The following is an 8570-nucleotide window of genomic DNA, read 5'->3' on the forward strand; positions in this document are numbered from 1 at the left end:
CAGCTTCAGCATCTGTCCTTCCAATGACTATTCAGGGTTGATTTCCTTTAGGATTGACTCGTTTGATCCCCTTGCTCTTCAAGTGACTCTCAAGAGTCTTCCCCGGCACCACATTTTGGAAACATCAGTTCTTTTGCACTCAGTCTTCTTTATGGTCCAACCATCACATCCATACCTGACTACTGAAAAAGCATAGCTTTGACCATATGGACGTTTGCCAGCAAAGTGATGTCTTTACTTTTTAATATGCTGCCTAGGTTTGTTGTAGCCTTCTTTCTGAGAAGTGTCTTCTAATTTGAAGGTTGCAGTCAACATCTGTAGTAATTTTGGAGCTGAGAAGAGAAAATCTGTCACAGTTTCCATTGTTTCCTCATCTATTTGCATTGAAATAAATGCAAGTCACACTGTTGGCAATTTGATCTCTGCTACTTCTGCCTTTCCTAAACCCAGCTGTACATCTGGAAGTTCCTGATTCAAGTACTTCTGAAATCTAGCTTGAAGAATGTTGAGGGTAACCTTACTAGCTTGAGAAGTGAGTGAAATTGTCTGATAATTGGAACAATTTTTAGCACTGCCTTTCTTTGGAATTGGGATAAAAACTGACATATTCCAGTCCTAGGGCCACTGCTGGATTTTCCAGAATTGCTGACATGTTGGGTGCAGCACTTTAACACTGTCAACTTTTAGTATTTTAAATAGCTCAGCTGGAATTCAGTCACTTAGACTAGCTGTATTGGTGGTACTGCTTCCCAAGGCCCACTTGACTTCACACTCCAGGATGTCTGGTTCTAGATGTGTGACCACAACATCATGGTTATCCTGGTTATCAAGACCTTTTTTGTACAGTTCTATGTAGACAGTGTATGGCTGAGTTTTAAAGGGTGGACCACAAGCTTTTTTCTTCAACTATTCTAGACAATTCTTTTCTAGCATTTAATATTTGGATTTGAAGTATGATGATTTCCATTTTTAAAATTATTTTTCCATACACAGATGCTTGAATGACTTTGTTCTGTCTATTTAAATTTCCATGCATTTAATGTCTAATAAGGAAAATTCCTCTTGTCAGATATAATTGTTAAAATTATAGCAATTAATTTTGATAACTATTCTCCTGAGAGTCACATGTACCCTTTATTTTTACATCATTTTTCTCTAAATATATTTGAAATAATGATAGACCGAGCTGGAGGAATATAATAAATAGTATTTAATGCTTAAATAAAGTTATTCTCTAACACAAGATAATTGGAATCCCAGAGAATCTCTCTCTCTCCTTCTTCATGGTGAATTCCTACATTTATGAGGTTTCATCTTGAAGGTGAAAAGCAGATTCTATCACTAATTATTGTTTCTGTCACTAATTTTTGGAGCCCATCAGTGCCTGTCTTTATTAAATGAATTCCATAGCAGACCGTGTGTGTGTGTGTGTGTGTGTGTGTGTGTGTGTGTGTGTGTGTGTGTGCGCGCGCGCTCAGTCACATCAGTCTTGTCTGACTCTTTGCAACCCCATGGACTGTAGCCACTCAGGCTCTTCTGACCATCAGTCTATTTCCCAGCAAGAACACTGGAATGGCTTGCCATGCCCTCCCCCAGAGGATCTTCCCAACCCAAGGGCTGAACCCAAGAGTCGCTTGTGTCTCCTGCATTGCTGGCAGATTCTTTACCTACTGAGCCATCAGGAAGCCCAAAGCAGGCCTTGGACTGTATGCAAATAAGCCTATTACTGCAGTGCCTGCTATCTCCAATTCCCAGAGCATCAGTCTTCTTTTCTTGTACCCTGTACTTCAGTTGTTTTGCTAAAAAGTGATATATTATCTATTAATATGCATAAAATATTATAAAATATAAGATTTTTGATGAATTCATACTACTGTATGTGTGTGCCTATAATCTTTTTCATTGCCAAAGACATTGCATTTTATGTTTAAAATATATCTGTCCTTTATTTTGCTGAAGTACTTAGTGGACATATTACATGGCTCTGATTGGGGTTGTCAAACTAGCAAGGAGATCAAATCTGTCAATCCTAAAGGAAATTGGGCTTTCCTCAAGGCTCAGATGGTAAAGAATCTGACTGCAATGTGGGAAAGCTGTGTTTTATCCCTGGGTTGGGAAGATCCCCTGGAGGAGGGCATGATAACCCACTACAGTATTCTTGCCTGGAGAATCCCCATGGACAGGGGAGCCTGGCTTCTGGCCACCCTGAATATTCACTGGAAGGAATGATGCTGAAGCTGAAGCTCCAATAATTTGGCCACCTGGTGCAAAGAGCCAACTCATTGGAAAAGACCTTGCTGCTGGGAAAGATAGAGGGCAAGAAGAGAAGGGGACGATAGAGGATGAGATGGTTGGATGGCATCACTAATTCAATGGACTTGAGTTTGAGCAAACTGTGGGAGATAGTGAAGGACAGAGAAGCCTGTCATGCTGCATTCCATGGTGTTGCCAAGAGTCAAACATGACTGAGTGAACAAAAATGACAACGTGGCTCTGACAGTTTGGTAGACAGACACTAGTGTTGCCTCCAGTTACAGCTGCTTACTGGCACGGTTGTTAATCCTTCCTGACCTTAGTGTTTGCTAGACTTACTGATTCACTTCTTATAAAAACTATGGCAGAAATTATGGGATGTCAGGCTGAAATTAAGTTATCAAAATTGATGGCCACAAAAGCGGTCTTTGGTGTTGTCTTATCTTTGCCTTGCATTGTCCTATGGAAGCCATTAGCTGTGACATTAGGAAAGCTCCAGGAGATATCCACACGATGAGAAACTTTCCTACCAATAACCACAGGGCAACTGGGATGCAGACTCTTACTCTCAGTTAAGCCTTCAGAGAAGACCACAGCTTTGGTTGACATCCTGCCTGCAAGTTTATGATGAACATTGAGCCCAAGACATGTGTTAAATCGTGACTGGTTTCCTGCACCACAGAAACTGAGCTAAAGGATGTTGGGTATTTTGATCCAGTGTAGGTTAAAAATACAGTGTTTTTCCTGTTTAAATTATTCTTCTCTCCAACTCAGTAAGAGTAGTATTCCCATATACTAGGGTGGGGGAACCTATTAGAATACAATTAACCACTGACAAGTTTTGTAATCAAAGGAATTACCCAAATTAATCAGAAATAGATAATGTCCTATGTTATCTGACCTGTAATTTGGTAATCTGATTCAATCTGAACTGATTTTGTTTTTTCAAAATTTTTCCTTGGTTATCCTTTACCAATGTAAATTCCCACATGTTATTTTTGTTTTTGTCATTATTGTTGTTACTGTTATTCAATTTTATAGAAATTCTTCAAGAGCTAGGCTTTATTCAAATGAAGCAAAGAACTAAAGTTGGGAGAGTTATACATATTCTTAATTTCCTTTTTTTAGACTAGTTTTAAAAAGCAATGAAAATTGCAGGGATATTTCAGGATATAGCTCCTTTATGTCAATAATAAAAGTAAAAAGATCTAATGCATGTATATTTTATATGTCATTTTTGGGAATTGAAAACAGAGACTATATCAATCTCTTTTGGAAAATACCTTAACATTTTGAAGTCATTAGAAAAAAGATTGTATAATGCCAATGCAAAAAAAAAAAAAAAAGACTGATTTAGGGTAATTGTGTGTTTCCAAGTTTATTTTCATAAATATTCGTCTATCCTAAATTGCCCTTGACAAGCATTTTAAAATGTTTTTGGTGTTAATATTGTTGTTTTAAAGCACCTCAGATAGCTGTCATAAAAACAGCCTTCAAAATGTCATGAAATGTTAAATCACAATGTCAGATAGGAAGTTCATGAAGTCAAAAGGTCAGGATTTTATTTTATTTTATTTTTTTTATTTTTTTTTTTTTAAAGGTCAGGATTTTAAAAACTGCTAGAGACTATGTGATACATGCTGTTATGTTGAGTGAAAATTAATCCTTCAGTTCAGATCAGTCACTCAGTCGTGTCCAACTCTTTGTGACCGCATTGACAGCAGACTGCTAGGCTTCTATATCTGTCACCAACTCCCAGATTTTACTCAAACTCATGTACATCGAGTGGGTGATGCCATCCAACCATCCTCTGTTGTCCCCTTCTCTCTCCACCTTCAATCTTTCCCAGCATCAGGGTCTTTTAAATGAGTGAGTTCTTCACATCAAGTGGCCAAAGTATTGGAGTTTCAGCTTCAGCATCAGTCCTTCCAATGAATATTCAGGACTATTTTCCTTTAGGATGGACTGGTTGGATCTCCTTGCTGTCCAAGGGACTCTCAAGAGTCTTCTCCAATACCACAGTTCAAAAGCATCAATTGTTTGGCACTTAGCTTTCTTTATAGTCCAACTCTCTGGAAAAACCATAGCTTTGGCTAGACGGACATTGTTGGCAAAATAATGTCTCTGCTTTTAAACATGCTGTCTAGGTGGGTCATAGGTTTTCTTCCAAGGAGCAAGAGTCTTTTAATTTCATGGCTGCAGTCACCATCTGCCGTGATTTTGGAGCCCAAGAAAATAAAGCCTCTCATTGTTTCCATAGTTTCCCCATCTATATGCCATGAAGTGATGGGATTGGATGCTGTGATCTTAGTTTTCTGAATGTTGAGTTTTAAGCCAACTTTTTCACTCTCCTCTTTCACTTTCATCAAGAGGCTCTTTAGTTCTTCTTCACTTTCTAACATAAGAGTGGTGTCATCTGCATATCTGCGGTTATTGATATTTCTCCTAGTGATCTTGATTCTAGCTCGTGCTTCATCCAGCCTGACATTTCACATGATGTACTCTGCATATAAGTTAAATAAGCAGGGTGACAATATACCATCTTGACGTACTCCTTTTCCTACTTGAAACCAGTCTGTTGTTCCATGTACAGTTCTAACTGTTGCTTCTTGACCTGCATACAGATTTCTCACGAGGCAGGTCAGGTGATCTGGTATTCTCATCTCTTGAAGAATTTTCCAGTTTGTTGTGATCCATGCAGTCAAAGGCTTTGTCATAGTCAATGAAGCAGAAATTGATATGTTTCTGGGACACTCTCACTTCTTTTATGATGCAGTGGATGTTGGCAATTTAATCTCTGGTTCCTCTGCCTTTTTAAAATCGTGTTTGAACATCTAGAAGTTCATGGTTCACATACCATTAAAGCATGGCTTGGAGAATTTTGAGCATTATTTTTCCAGTGTATGAGATGAGTGCTTTTGTGCAGTAGTTTGAATCTTCTTTAGCGTTGCCTTTCTTTGGGATTTGAATGAAAACTGACCTTTTCCAGTCCTGTGGCCACTGCTAAGTTTTCCAAATTTGCTGGCATATTGAGTGCAGTACTTTCACAGCATCCTATTTTAGGATTTGAAATAGCTCAACTGAAATTCCATCACCTCCACTAGCTCTGTTCATACAAGGCTCACTTGACTTTGCATTACAGCATGTCTGGCTCTAGGTCAGTGACCATACCAATGTGGTGATCTGGGTGATGAAGATATTTTTTGTATAATTAACTGTGTATTCTTGACACCTCTTCTTAATATCTTCTGCTTCTGTTAGGTCCATACCATTTCTGTCCTTTATTGTGCCCATCTTTGCATGAATATTTCCTTGGAATCTCTAACTTTTCTTGAAGAGATCTCTATTCTTTCCCATTCTATTGTTTTCCTGTTTCTTTATGTTGATTAGTGAGGAAGGCTTTCTTATCTTTGTTATTCTTTTGATCTCTGCATTCAAATGGGTATATCTTTCCTTTTCTCCTTTGCCTTTAGCTTCTCTTCTTTTCTCAGCTGTTTGTAAGGCCTTGTCAGACAACCAATTTCGGTTCAGTTCAGTTTAGTCACTCAGTCGTGTCTGACTTTTTGCAACCCCATGAATCGCAGCATGCCAGGCCTCCCTGTCCATCACCATCTCCCGGAGTTCACTCAGACCCATGTCCATCGAGTCCATGATGCCATCCAGCCATCTCATCCAGTCATCCCCTTCTCCTCCTGCCCCCAATCCCTCCCAGCATCAGAGTCTTTTCCAATGAGTCAGCTCTTCACATGAGGTGGCCAAAGTACTGGAGCTTCAGCTTTAGCATCATTTCTTCCAAAGAAATCCCAGGGCTGATCTCCTTCAGAATGTACTGGTTGGAACTCCTTGCAGTCCAAGGGACTCTCAAGAGTCTTCTCCAACACCACAGTTCAAAAGCATCAATTTCTGAGAGCTCAGCCTTCTTCACAGTCCAACTCTCACATCCATACATGACCACAGGAAAAACCAAAGCCTTGACTAGACGGACCTTAGTCAGCAAAGTAATGTCTCTGCTTTTGAATATGCTATCTAGGTTGGTCATAACTTTTCTTCGAAGGAGTAAGCGTCTTTTAATTTCATGGCTGCAATCACCATCTGCAGTGATTTTGGGGCCCAAAAAAATAAAGTTTGACACTGTTTCCACTGTTTCCCCATCTATTTCCCATGAAGTGATGGGACAAGATACCATGATCTTCGTTTTCTGAACGTTGAGCTTTAAGCCAACTTTTTCACTCTCCTCTTTCACTTTCATCAAGAGGCTTTTTAGCTCCTCTTCACTTTCTGCCGTAAGGGTGGTGTCATCTGCATATATGAGGTTATTGACATTTCTCCCAGCAATCTTGATTCCAGCTTGTGTTTCTTCCAGTCCAGCGTTTCTCATGATGTACTCTGTATATAAGACAACCAATTTGCCTTTTTACATTTCTTTTTCTTGTGGATGGTCTTGATAACTGCCTCTTTTACAATGTCATGAACCTCTCTCTGTAGTTCTTCAGGCACTCTATCAGATCTAAAGCTTTGAATCTATTTGTCATTGCCACTGTATGATTTTAAGGGATGTGATTTAGGTCATATCTGAATGGTCTATTGGTTTCCCCTACTTTATTCAATTTAAGTCTGAATTTGGCAATAAGGAGTTCATGATCTGATCCACAGTCAACTCTATTCTTGTTTTTGCTGACTGTATAGAGCTTTTTCACCTTTGACTGCAAAGAATATAATCAATCTGATTTCAATATTGACCATCTGGTGATGTCCATGTATAGAGTCTTCTATTGTGTTGTTGGAAGAGTGTGTTTGCTATGACCAGTACGTTGTCTTGGCAAAACTCTGTTAGCCTTTGTCCTGCTTCATTTTGTACTCCAAGGACAAATTTGCTTTTTACTCCAGGTATTTTTTGACTTCCTACTTTTGCCTTTCAGTCCCTTATCATAAAAAGGATGTCTTTTTAAGATGTTAGTTGTAAATGGTCTTGTAGGTCTTCATAGAAGTGTTCAACTTCAGCTTCTTTGGCATTACTAGTTGGAGCATAGACTGGATAACTGTGATGGAGAATGATTTGCCTATGAATCAAACAGAGATCTTTCTGTCGTTTTTGACATTGAATCCAAGTACTGCATTTAGGACTCTTTTGTTTACTCTGATGGCTACTCCATTTCTTTTAAAGGATTCTTGCCCATAGTTGTAGATATAAGTCATCTGCGTTAAATTCACCCATTCAAGTCCATTTAAGTTCCCTGATTCCTAAAACGTGAGTTTTCATTGCCTTTTTGACCACTTCCAATTAATCCTTACAACTTTTTATTTTAAATTGACTTAAAAATACTTCAATAGGTTACTAGTCTTCAACTTCATTTGAACTGCAGCAAGTTAGACTCAGCAAGTCATATTTCTAACCACAGATTCAACAAAGAAGGCTGTTCTTAATTTATGTGTAATGTTAAATCTTTTAATTCTATAAGTTCTGTGGTATTCTTTTAAAAATTTTCTAAAAAGTTTAGGCACCAGAGTGGTCTTTAAGCCTTGGTTATAAACAATGGTATTATGACTTATTTACTTGTAGATCACTGTTGCATAGTAATGTTTTCATGTGCAAAACAAAAATATAGCACATGTGTGTTAAAACCTTCTCCAAGTCCCTCTTCCCACTATATACCAAAGATGTTTTGGTCAATATTGAACTAATATATCATTTGTGGACAAAGTAGTACAAAAAGTTAAAAAGAATGCAGATTTTTCTTCATCACCATTTTTTCCTCAATCTTGTTGTTCAAGCTTGTGATTGAAACTGTCATCCAAGCTTCTTGATAAATTTTTTTTAACCACAGAAGTGAAGATCTTATCAACCCAGTAGTAGTCCCTTGCAGTCTTTCAGTATCCCCTGTCCATGGGATTTTCCAGGCAACCAACTGGGTTGGTTGTCATTTCATTCTCTAGGGGCTCTTCCTGACCCAGGGGTCAAACCTGGATCTCCCACATTAGAGGCAGGTTCTTTACCATCTGAGCCACCAAGGAAGAATGTTGTAATTTTTTCAAACCCCACTGAATAAGTAGAAGGGGAAACATATTGACTTCTGTAAATGACTGTGGTAGGTAGTGAATGGGCAATGGGGTGGTAAGGTAGCCACATAAGAGGACACTTAGGTGCCAAGTCATATGCATTTTTTTTTTCATCTTAAAGACTGAATGTCTTCTCAATTTCTCTTTAAAGCCTCCAGGCTCTTTACTTTTTACTTTCTAGGAATTCTTCAGCTTTACCTAATTCTAGTCACACATAGTTTTCAGCAAAGTGATTTCTGAATGGAAGAAATAAGTGATAA

The 8570-nt window shown here is 38.5% G+C and overlaps 1 long non-coding RNA gene across 1 annotated transcript; it reads right to left on the minus strand.

Moving 5' to 3' along the window:
• Nucleotides 1-721: 721 nt before the first annotated feature.
• Nucleotides 722-5495, minus strand: LOC120879916. The gene is made up of 3 exons (XR_005724904.1): nt 5470-5495; nt 2776-2779; nt 722-848 (listed from the first exon to the last, which is right to left on the minus strand). It is a non-coding gene; the product is annotated as an uncharacterized LOC120879916 (long non-coding RNA).
• Nucleotides 5496-8570: the final 3075 nt, after the last annotated feature.

This window comes from Oryx dammah, unplaced genomic scaffold, assembly GCF_014754425.2.
Source record: "Oryx dammah isolate SB20612 unplaced genomic scaffold, SCBI_Odam_1.1 HiC_scaffold_21, whole genome shotgun sequence".
NCBI classification, from domain to species: domain Eukaryota; kingdom Metazoa; phylum Chordata; class Mammalia; order Artiodactyla; family Bovidae; genus Oryx; species Oryx dammah.